The sequence below is a fragment of the Schistocerca nitens genome, chromosome 9 (genome assembly GCF_023898315.1).
Source record: "Schistocerca nitens isolate TAMUIC-IGC-003100 chromosome 9, iqSchNite1.1, whole genome shotgun sequence".
Classification (NCBI taxonomy): Eukaryota; Metazoa; Arthropoda; class Insecta; order Orthoptera; family Acrididae; genus Schistocerca; species Schistocerca nitens.
Window position 1 is genome coordinate 374,477,626 of NC_064622.1, and position 12,622 is coordinate 374,490,247.

The 12,622-nt window shown below is 38.6% G+C and overlaps 1 protein-coding gene across 3 annotated transcripts in view; it reads right to left on the reverse strand.

Annotated features, from left to right (window-relative positions):
- The window catches only part of LOC126202950 (putative zinc finger protein 66), a 282,869-nt gene that overhangs the window by 90,296 nt on the left and 179,951 nt on the right, over positions 1 to 12,622 (reverse strand). The window contains exon 1 of one of the 3 annotated variants that reach the window (XM_049937058.1): positions 1,811 to 1,940. The exons of 1 other annotated variant lie outside the window; for it this stretch is intronic. The gene's annotated coding sequence lies outside the window, so the exon portion shown is untranslated. Of the gene's footprint in view, positions 1 to 1,810; positions 1,941 to 12,622 lie in introns of those variants that run through there. One more of the 3 variants, XM_049937059.1, reaches the window with a different exon arrangement.

Consider the following 12,622-nt stretch of genomic DNA (forward strand, 5'->3'; position numbering starts at 1 on the left):
ATAATAAACATAAAAAAATAAAAATAAAAAATTGTTCTCTCCCAGGTTTACTGTTTACTGCAAGTCCATGTTGGAGGACATGTCATCCAAATTATTGAACAACATAATTCCAAACAACCAAACCCCGCCATACTGGAAATCAAATTCAGATATTTGCCTTTCCCATGTTGTCAGTCATGTTGCACGACCTCATAGCTGGAACAAGCATCTCATTACTGCTTCCAAACTCCAGACAGACTTTCACATGATGCTGTGGGATTAGCATCTCTAGTAGAAGAATTGTCAGTCCCACCTCACAGAAGTTTTTGTTGACTCTTTAAGGGATGGAGAAAAAAATACTGGCAAAGTTAAGCACTGGTCATGAGTCATGCTCAGGCAATACAATAGGTAGAATCCTCCTGCAATAGGAATGTATCTGGATTCAAACTCCAACGAGACAAAATATTTTAACACGTCAAAAATAATCAACACCCCACAAGAGAGTACAATGAGATTTGAGAAAAATGATTACCAAAGCAGCTGATTGATCAAATAAAAGCATTGATTTCATCAAAGACTATGCTGTCCCATATTTAAGCATAGAACATGACATCTGAGGTATATCTTTGCATTAACTGAATTCTTCGATACCACTTCGTCACCATGCATCTAAACTGTAATCTTTCAGTCTAACATATACCTCACCCTAGTTAGAGAACAATTCGTCACCACAGCTAAAATTTCATACTCTCACCACTGGCTTTACCAACACACAGGTCACTAATCAATGCCTCTGATAAAGCAACAGTTCGGCCTGTCACAACAACCAACATTTAAAAAAATACAATAGAATCAAAAACAGAAAATATTTCTATGCATGTATGATGTCACAAACCACATCGTCATCATTACCATCAGGACAAAGCCAACATCTGGTATCAGTAGATTCAATTGTTACCGTGACACTCTCCTCATGCCTAATACTCCTATTTTATTAAAAGCTATCTTTTTCCAAATACAATTTCGATGATATCAGATGGTGCTATGTAGGTCCTAACTTAACAACTCTGTAATGCATATAATCTAAGTCTACTTCTTACACAACATACAAATATTCATTAACTGTAGTTAAATATCTCACAATGCAGCCAAGAGTTTATATAGACAATAATTAGACGTAACTGCTATGGACTTCTTGAGGATCTGCTGCTGATACTGTTCACGAATTATCAAATTAGTACAAAGTGACATTGAAGAATATGAGGGCATTTAGTAACAAGTGGTCAATACATGAAATACATTATGTAATCTACAATCATTCTACGTGTCGAGTGCTTATCATCATTAGATTATTCCACGTGTCTCAAAGGTTTATAAAGCTATACACAAATGTGGTAGAATCAAAACTTTGAGTCAATCATACGCAAAGGCATGGGACCAACAGTACAATTTAAGACTTACAAAAGTCATGCTTGTGAAGCAAAGGTTTCAGGTCTAGAACTACATAACACGGTAAATTATCACGTAAAAAACTACATAAGCGGTAAATTTAATACTTTACAGGTGATCCAGGATTTACCAAAGCGTTGGGTAATTCAAAAACACTGTGCAAAGTATGTTTAAACAGTTTATAGTCCACCGAATTTAAATATCAACAAAAGTCTGACTTTCTACACATCTTCTCAGCTACTTTGTTGTAAATTCAAGTATCAAATCCGGCCTTTATACGAAGACATTGTACTTCTACTGTACTGAACTTACCGATAGGCCATTCAGAAAACTCGAACTTATGAAAGAAATATTACTTGAAACCACAGCATTCTATACCTACTTTTGAATAAAATTCCACGCCAACAGCGTCGATAATCAAAGATATCTTACTTCTGCTTCACTTGTAATTACTTAAAATTTGCTGTACTGTATGTCTCGATTCACACATGAGAAAGGGCGCCATATTGTGGTCTAGCTAGTGCTGTTTTTCACTTGTCCAGAACGCCGCGCCGTTTAAACTTGTGTACATACCAATAATGCTTTCGGTAATTCTGTAGCTTCGTAGCACTACTAGAAGACGCGAATTTATATTGATCTGATGCGTGACACTGGATATGGTTCAGTCGATATACCTTCGCAGAGGTTATTCATCTTTCGTTTTTATTTTCAATTTACTATCATTTCCCAAAGCTGTGTGACTTCATGCGAAAGTACAAATCCCTCTAAGAATGTGCGCCATAGTCATTCTTCGTGCGTTAACCTTGCCACATTTGAAGTTTTAAGTAGGTTGGATTAAGACATGTGTTCCTGTAACAAGAATTATTGTGGCAGACCGAAGCAATAGGACGTTTTTTTGGTGCCAGAGAGAGAGATAGGAGAGAGGAAATGTTTATCAGTATCTCACACCTTATACGTGCTCTAGAGATCTGCTGGTTAACACTGGAACAGCGTCGTAACCTGAGTATTATTAGTTTCTCTTGCTTAGATCACTTGGACGATAAATCTTAACGATGTGGAACGAGTCATTTTGCTCTCGAGTCGCAAATTAATTTTTAAATATGGCTATATGCTGAACAGATATAAGGTGTTTTTTTTTTATGCATATCGTACATGAACACGGCATAAACTATTCGGCGATTTCGTGCTTGAGACAAGTTAGCTAGAGAAAGAGTTAGACAAGTATTCAAAAATTGTAGTCTTTAACGGTGACGACGTGATTTTTACAGAGTCGCTCGTCATAATGTCAAAAGGATAAGAAAGTTAGACGTAGGTCCAGGCAGTTAGAAGAACACGTTCACTCAGTTTATAACTTTATTTCGTAGATGAACGGAAGCTCTGCTATTTTTTTCGGTATTTTAAGTGACAACTAGATTACATTACTAACAAGTGAGTCTTCACTTGTGTCTCACAACATAGTTCTGTTGTACATTGTATTGTAGTGGCGTTACCCGAAATACACCTTTTTTTCTTACAAAAAAAAAATAATAAATAATAATAATAAACTGCGAGCATGTGCATTGGTACTAAATCAGCCTCCTCTGGAACAGTTTCATGTCCCTGTCTTACCATTGGATTAGATTAAGTTTTTTTTTTCCTTCCATAGACCCAAAAGTGAGTCGATTCTCATGGGTGTGGAACAAGTATATTTAAGATTCACCTTTTTATTTAGTAAAAAGAGACCAATGGAAATCTCCTCTCATGAGGCATATAATTGGACAGAACATTTTCACCTTTTTTCTTCCCCTTCATTAGCGTGGTGCTAGGGTTAGTTCAACATTGGCAGCACAAAATAAAATTTCACTCTCCCCATTTTGAGGTCGTACTTGAATGAAATAGGCCAAGTGTCAAAGCAAATTTGTCTTATTAAATGATAGTATTACGACAACAGCCCCATTAATGTTGGAAACAAACAAAATTGACTTATCACAAAGCATCATGTGCACTGTTAATGAGTAGTAATTAAGAACTGTACATATGATATGTGTACACCTTTTCTGAGGAATGAATCCGCCAAGGGAACAGAGTATCTATAAACTATATCACTGATATTGATATATATTAGAACGAGACTTTGAATGAAGACTTTGGTTGTCAGATTGTCATCTCTCTCTCTCTCTCTCTCTCTCTCTCTCTCTCTCTCTCTCTCTCTCTCTCTCTCTCCCCCCCCCTCCCACCTCTACCCCCCCTCCACTCTGCCCCCCACGCTCTCTCTTATTTATTCGTCCATAGACCATTAAATAGCACAATGGTATTGGATATGTCAGAAACATCACAGAACTACTATAAACATATAAAAATGTTAGCAAAGAAGGGTAGGATAAGGTGAGGATAGGACAAGAAATCGGCCATGGTCTAATAAAATGGTGCTATCAGTTGCAGACTGTGGCGCAAGTTGGAATAAATGATGCCTGTCGTCTGGGCTCAGGCGTTATTCTTGGGTCATTACAACGACTGGCAGAGAAGGTTGAGAAGACCAGCCTTGCACATTAGTGAATCTCACAATTTGTAGCATTGTCCTGAGAACTGATTGTGGACCTTTGGCTCAAAGCTGAGTGGAGGGACTGAACCAGGGACTTCGAAGGTTCTGTGACAAGCTAAGCTGCAACTTCCTGGACTTGGAACACTGGGTTGACAACTGTAGGGTTCCCCTAAATAGATCAGGTGTGTACTACACATCAGAGGCTGCTACTCAGGTAGCTGACTATGTGTGGGGCGCACACAAGGTTATTTTTAGATTAGACATCTCTTCATCCAATACAGATAACAATAGTTGTAGGAAACCTAGAAGCATAAATGTAAGATTGTGTGCTGGGTTAGATTCCTGGCCGGGTTGGGGATTTTCTCTGTCCAGGAACTGGGTGTTTGTGTTGTCCTCATCATTTCATCATCATCATCAGCATCATGAGTGACAGTAGCTAGATAGGACTGTGAAAAACATTGGACTGTGAAATAATTGGGACTTTGAACAGATGTTGATGACAGCACAGTTGAGTGCCCCACAAACCAAACATCATCATCATCATCATCAATGTAAGATCGAAAAAGATGCTTGGCAGATGAGAATATTAATATCCTAATGGTAAACTGCCAGAGTTTGAAGTGCTCATGAGAAGCAGTGAAGCTCACATAATACTAGGTACAGAAAGCTGGTTGAAACCTGACATTGATAGCAGTGAGATTTTTGGGGAGAATATAAGTGTATATTGAAAGGATAGGCAAATGGGAAATGGAGGTGTATTTGTTGCAGTAGACAAGAAACTCAGATGCACTGAGGTAGAAACTGAAGCTGCATATGTGATTGTCTGTGCAAAACTCAGTATCAGGCATGGGCATAAAATGATAATTGGATCCTTCTGTTGCCCACCAGACTCATTTCCTGATGTAGCCAAAAAATCAAGGACAAACCTCAGTTCACTTGTACATAAGTTCCTCAATCATACTGTAATCATCATTGGAGACTTTAATCATCCAACAATTAATTGGAAAACTTGCAGTTTTGCTAGTGGTGGGCTTGATAAGACATCCTGTGAAACTTTACCAAATGCCTACTATGAAAAGTGCCTAGAACAGATAGTTAGGAACCCTACTCATGATGGAAGTATATGGGATCTAATGGCAGCAAACAGACCTGACCTCTTTGAGGATGTCCGCATCCAAACTGGTATCAGTGACCATGTGTGGTTGTGGCAACAATGATCATCAAAGTACAAAGGACAAATAAAACAAGCAGAAACATATATATGTTTGGTAACAAATTACTGATATCAATATAATAGAGGGAAACATTCCATGTGGGAAAAATATATCTAAAAACAAAATTGACCTGCCAGCGCTTTCGTTCGGTAAGTCACATCATCTTTGTTTTTAGATATATATGTTTGGTAAACTAGATAAAAAAATAAGTTATGTCATATCTCAGTGAGGAATTTGAAACTTTCAGCACAGGGCAGGAGCATGTAGAGGAACGCTGGTTCAAGTTTAAAAGAATAGTTGACCACACACAGGATAGGTATGTACCCAGTATAACAGTTCATAATGGGAGGGAATCTACATGGTATACAATCACCGTAAAGAAGCTTTTATAGGAACAGGTATTACTGCATAATAGGTGTAAAACAAAGTGTTGGGCTTTAGATAAAAAGATGCTGAATGAAACGTGTTTGGCTGTCAAGAGTGCAATGCCTGACACCTTCAATGACCACTGTGTTCGAACACTGTCAAGTCATCGTTCACAGAACCCAAAGAAATTCTGGTTGCATGTAAAGGCCATTAGTGGCACCAAAGTTAGTGCCCAGTCCCTAGTGAATGAGACAGGAACTGAAATAGATGGAAGCAAAACAAAAGCTGAACTGCTTAACTCTGTTTACAAATGTTCCTTTACTAACAAGGGAACCTCCCCATCGCTCCCCCCTCAGATTTAGTTATAAGTTGGCACAGTGGATAGGCCTTGAAAAACTGAACACAGATCAATCGAGAAAACAAGAAGAAGTTGTGTGGAACTATGAAAAAATAAGCAAAATAAAGAAACTGAGTAGTCCATGCGCAACATATGCAACATCAAGGAGATAGTGAGCTCTGGAGAGTGGTGGTCCCATGGTTAGCGTCAGCAGCTGTAGAACGAGAGGTCCTTGGTTCAAGTCTTCCTTGGAGTGAAAATTTTATTTTCTTTATTTTCCCATAGTTATGATCTGTCCGTTCGTTCATTGACGTCTCTGTTCACTGTAATAAATTTAGTGTCTGTGTTTTGCGACCGCACCGCAAAACCGTGCGATTAGTAGACGAAAGGACGTGCCTCTTCAATGGGAACCGAAAACGTTTGATCGCAAGGTCATAGGTCAACCGATTCCTCCACAGGAATACACGTCTGATATATTCTATATGACACAGGTGACGGCATGTGTGTCAGATGACAGGAATATGTTGTCGACCCACCTAACCTGTACACTTGGCGAATGGGTAAAAAGCTACCTTAACCGATTTAGGTTTTCTTGTGGATGTGATAATCACTCTCAAAAAAGTGATGAAAACATAAAGAGTTTGTGACATAAACTGTAAATAAAAAATTAAAAGTTTTCACTCGAGGGAAGACTTGAAACAAGGACCTCTCGTTGCGCAGCTGCTCACGCTAACCACGGGACCACCGCTCTCCAGAGCTCACTATCACCTTATTGTTGCACATGGACTACTCAGTTTGTATATTTTGCTTATTTTTTCAACTTCTTCCTGTTTTCTCGATTGATCTGTGTTCAGTTTTCAAGGCCTATCCACTGTGCCAACTTATAATTAAATCTGAGGGAGGTGCGATGGGGAGGTTCCCTTGTAAGAAAAGCCCAGGAGAATTGCCCCTATTTAATCCTTGTACCACGAAAAAGATGAATGAAACAAGTATCAATATAATGAAAAGGATAGTTGCTGTTCACCATATAGCGGAGATGTTGAGTCACAGAAAGGCACAACAAAAAGACTGTCACACAATTAGCTTTCGGTCAATAAGTCCTTCATCATAATAAGACAACATACACATATGCACACACTCAGGCAAATGCAACTCACACACACATGACCACAGTCTCTGGCAGCTGAAACCAGAATGTGAGCAACAGGGCATTATGGCAGATGCAACCAGGTGGGTGTATGGAGGAGGCTGGGGATGGGAGTAGCAGGGATACCGGGGTAGGGGTGGGAAGGGTAAAGTATACTAGGGAAGGCATGGGTGAGGGTAAAGTGCTGCTGGGAATGTGCAGTAATGAGATGGAGAGTTGGGCAACTAGTTGCAGTCGGTAGGTTAGACAAGGGATGGGGGAATGGGGGGGGGGGGTAGTGGAAAAGAAGACTGCGTACATTGATGGAATAGAGGGCCATTTAGTGCTGGGATGGGAACAGGGAAGGGGCTGCTAGATGAGTAAGGACAGTGATTACTAAGGGTTGAGACCAGGAGGGTTACGGGAATGTAGAATATATTGCAGGGAGATTTCCCACCTGCATAATTCAGAAAAGCTGGTGTTGTTGGGAAGGATGCAAATGGCACAGGCTGTGGAGCAGTCATCAAAATGGAGGATGTCATGTTGGGCAGCATGCTCAGCAACGGGGTAGTCCAGCTGTTTCTTGGCCACAGTTTATCGATGGCCGTTCATGCAGGCAGACAGCTTGTTGGTTGTCGTGCCCACGTAGATTGCAACACAATGGTGGCAGCTTAGCTTGTATATCTCATGACTGGTTTCACATGTAGACCCGCCTTTGATGGGATAGGTAATGCTTGTGGCAGGACTGTCACAAACCTCACCACCATCCCATCAAAGGCAGGGCCACCTGTGAAACCTGTCGTGATCTACAAGCTAAGCTGCAACCACTGTGCTGCATTCTATGTGAGCAACAAAACCCACTCTCTCTCTCTCTCTTTTTTCCCCCCATGAGTCTTCTGACTGGTTTGATGTGGCACACCAGGAATTCCAGTCCTGTGCCAACCTCTTCATCTCAGAGTAGGACTTGCAGCCTACATCCTCAATTATTTGCTGGATGTATTCTAATATCGGTCTTCCTCTACAGTTTCTAACCTCTACAGCTCACTCTGTTAGCATGGAAATCATTCTGTCATGTCTTAACACATGTCCTATTATCCTGTCCCTTCTTCTGCTCAGTGTTTTCCACATATTTATTTCCTCTCTGATTCTGTGCAGAACCTCCTCATTCCTCAGCTTGACCATCCACCTAATCCTCAACATTCGCTTATAGCACAACATCTCAAATGTTTTATTCTTTTCTGTTCCAATTTTCCCACAGTCCATGTTTCACCACAATACAAAGCTGTGCTCCAAATGTACATTTTCAGAAACTTCTTCCTCAAATTAAGGCCTATGTTTCATATTAATAGACTTCTCTTGGCCAGGAATGCCCTTTTTGCCAGTGCCAGTCTGCTTTTGATGTCCTTGCTCCATCCATCACTGGTTATTTTGCTGCCTAGATAGTAGAATTCCTTAACTTCATCTACTTTGTAACTATCAATCCTGATGTCAGGTTTCTTGCTGTTTTCATTTCTGCTATTTCTCCTTACTTTCTTCTTTCTTCAATTTACTCTCAATCCATATTCTGTGCTCATTAAACTGTTCATTCCATTCAGCAGATCATGTAATTCTTCTTTACTTTCACTTAGGATAGCAATGCCATCAGCGAATCATATCATGGATATCCTTTCACCTTTAATTTTAATCCCACTTCTGAATCTTTCTTTTAAGCAGTAGCAGCAACAGCAGCAGCAGCAGTAACAACAACAACAGTAACAGCAGCAGAATCAACAAGAACTGGAGCGGCAACACAGCATAGCTTAAGGAGGAGCCAAAGGCAAAATACATGACAGGTTTTTATGATTTCAAGCCAGGAAAAAAAATTAAAACGTGAAAATCAGCCTGCCAACTCACAGATAAGTCACAGTAACAACTTATTTCTAAAATCACAGGTAAAACAGAAGAATATGAACTTGGTACTTTTTCATCAAAATGTGCAGTCACTAACTAGTAAAATAAGAAAAATCCAAATCCTCTTAGAAAACACATTAAAAACCACCTTATTATTGTGTCTCACAGAACATTAGTTTGATGAGGACAAGTTACATATCGTGTCCCTACCTAACTTTATGATAGGTGGTTATTACTGTAGAAAAATTCTTAAACATGTTGGCAGTTTTATATTCATAAAAAATAATATAAACTTTGTAAATATAAAATTTCCTGTTGAAATAATGAAGGAAAAAGATGTAGAGCTATCAGGAGTTGAGATAGTGGACACTAAACTATTTGTTAATATAGACCTCCAACTGGTGACAAATACTTTCCTAAAAAGTTTGGAGTATTCACTTAACAGGCCAACACAAAAAACAGAAGAGTTATTCTATATGGTGATTTTAATACTGACTTTGCAAAGGACACCAAAGAAAAGAATGAATTCCTGAATCTCTTGCAAACATTTAACATGAAATCTACTGTAGAAACAGCACTTTGTATCACAAAGACTTAATCTACAACCATTGACCAGATATTTGTAAATGTAAAAATGAACTGTAAAATAAAAACACTAAACACAGGCTTTGGAGATCACACAGCTCAAAAACTCTCTCTCTCTCTCTCTCTCTCTCTCTCTCTCTCTCTCTCTGAGTACAGAAACTTAGCTGCAATCTCAGCCATATTTCTAGAGCTCTCTAAAGCATTCAGTGTCATCAGTCACAACATCTTGCTTAAGAAACTTAAATCTGTAGATATCAAGAGCCCAACCTATGAGTGGATTAAATCATATCTTCAAAATAGAGAGCAAGTAGTTGAGCTTGGTATCCAAAAAAGGGAACAAGATAAAGTCCTTTGCTCAGAAAAGCAGAGCATTAAGTATGTTGTACCACAAGGCTCCATTCTAGGGACAATTCTGCTTCTACTCTTTGTAAATGACTTAAAATCAACCAGTCCAAGTCATAATTACATAAAATTCACAGATGACACAAATGTAATAATAAAAGAAAGGACCAGAGAAGAATTGCTGCATGAGATTAAAAAGTGTACCACTCACATTACAGACTGATTTTCTGGTAAAAATTTAGCAATAAACACAGAAAAAAACAGATACAATGCACATACATAAAGTGTAGAATAAATGCCCACTAACACCATACATAGAGTTGTTTACCAGAACCCTTGAAGATGAAAGCTCTACAAAATTTCTTGGAATATAGATCCAAGAAGATCCAAGGTGGATTCAACATGCAAAATCCATTGCAAATAAATTGAATACCCTTTATTAAACTATCAAAATTCTTTCTGATTGCACATCGAAAAAGACAGTAAAAAATGTATACTTCACCCAGGCAGAATCTTTACTGTGATATGGCATAATCTTTTGGGGAAATGCATCTGCCAGCAAAATTTGTTTTATGTGTCAAAAGAGAATTGTAAGAGCCCTAGAAAATGCTGTCGCATGAAGCTCATGCAAGCCCTTATTTAAGAAACTTCACATCCTTCCACTACCATGTCTATATATCTTCCAAGTAATAATATTTGTTAGGAAAGTCTTAGAAAATAGCAACAGTCTTGTATCGACTGACCAGAGTATCCATCTATATAACACAATGAGAAAGCGGGATATACATGTTCAACACACATACACAACACTAAAACAGAATGGACCACTGCAAACAAAACAGACTGTACAGCAAGCTACCTAATAACATTAAAAACAAAATAAAGATACTTCAAAATTTGAAACTGCTGTGCACAAATATTTATTGGAGAAGTGTTGTTATAGTATAGATGAATATCCCAAAACATAAAAATTTGTTCTGTCTATGTTCTGTACTTTGTATGTAAACCCGAACATCTTAATACAGAAGTGTGTCACCTTTGCTGTTTTACTTTAGTAATGGATTTTTCAGTGTGTAGGGTACTTTTGAATTATCCATGTTATTTGCCTGTGTGTTTCTTTCCCCCTAATAATGTGAACTTATTTAGAAATAGTGTGCAGTTCTGAATTTTCCACAAGATATCCAACTATACCTGCCTGGTTAAGGGTAGATTAGAAAATTTAAAAAGGGAAATGGATAGGTTAAAGTTAGATATAGTGGGAATTAGTGAAGTTCGGTGGCAGGAGGAACAAGACTTTTGGTCAGGTGAATACAGGGTTATAACCACAAAATCAAATAGGGGTAATGCAGGAGTAGGTTTAATAATGAATAAAAAAATAGGTTTGCGGGTAAGCTACTACAAACAGCATAGTGAACGCATTATTGTGGCCAAGATAGACACGAAGTCCATGCCTACTACAGTAGTACAAGTTTATATGCCAACTAGCTCTGCAGATGATGAAGAAATTGAAGAAATGTATGATGAGATAAAAGAAATTATTCAGGTAGTGAAGGGAGACGAAAATTTAATAGTCATGGGTGACTGGAATTCGAGAGTAGGAAAAGGGAGAGAAGGAAACATAGTAGGTGAATATGGATTGGGGCTAAGAAATGAAAGAAGAAGCCGCCTGGTAGAGTTTTGCACAGAGCATAACTTAATCATAGCTAACACTTGGTTCAAGAATCATGAAAGAAGGTTGTATACATGGAAGAATCCTGGAGATACTAGAAGGTATCAGATAGATTGTATAATGGTAAGACAGAGATTTAGGAACCAGGTTTTAAATTGTAGGACATTTCCAGGGGCAGATGTGGACTCTGACCACAATCTATTGGTTATGAACTGTAGATTAAAACTGAAGAAACTGCAAAAAGGTGGGAATTTAAGGAGATGGGACCTGGATAAACTGAAAGAACCAGAGGTTGTACAGAGTTTCAGGGAGAGCATAAGGGAAAAATTGACAGGAATGGGGGAAAGAAGTACAGTAGAAGAAGAATGGGTAGCTCTGAGGGATGAAGTAGTGAAGGCAGCAGAGGATCAAGTAGGTAAAAGGATGAGAGCTAGTAGAACTCCTTGGGTAACAGAAGAAATATTGAACTTAATTGATGAAAGGAGAAAATATGAAAATGCAGTAAATGAAGCAGGCAAAAAGGAATACAGATGTCTCAAAAATTAGATCAACAGGAAGTGCAAAATGGCTAAGCAGGGATGGCTAGAGGACAAATGTAAGGATGTAGAGGCTTATCTCACTAGGGGTAAGGTAGATACTGCCTACAGGAAAATTAAAGAGACCTTTGGAGAAAAGAGAACCACTTTTGAATATCAAGAGCTCAGATGAAAACCCAGTTCTAAGCAAAGAAGGGAAAGCAGAAAGGTGGAAGAAGTATATAAGAGGGTCTATACAAGGGTGATGTACTTGAGGACAATGTTATGGAAATGGAAGAGGATGTAGATGAAGATGAAATCCCAAAGAAGGCAGGTGTTGACAGATGTGAAAATTACTGAACTATCAGTTTAATAAGTCACAGCTGCAAAATACTAACACGAATTCTTTACAGATGAATGGAAAAACTGGTAGAAGCCGACCTTGGGGAAGATCAGTTTGGATTCCGTGGAAATGTTGCAACACGTGAGGCAATACTGACCTTACGACTTATCTTAGAAGAAAGATTAAGGAAAGGCAAACCTACGTTTCTAGCATTTGTAGACTTAGAGAAAGCTTTTGACAATGTTGACTGGAATACTCTCTTTCAAATTCTAAAGGTGGCAGAGGT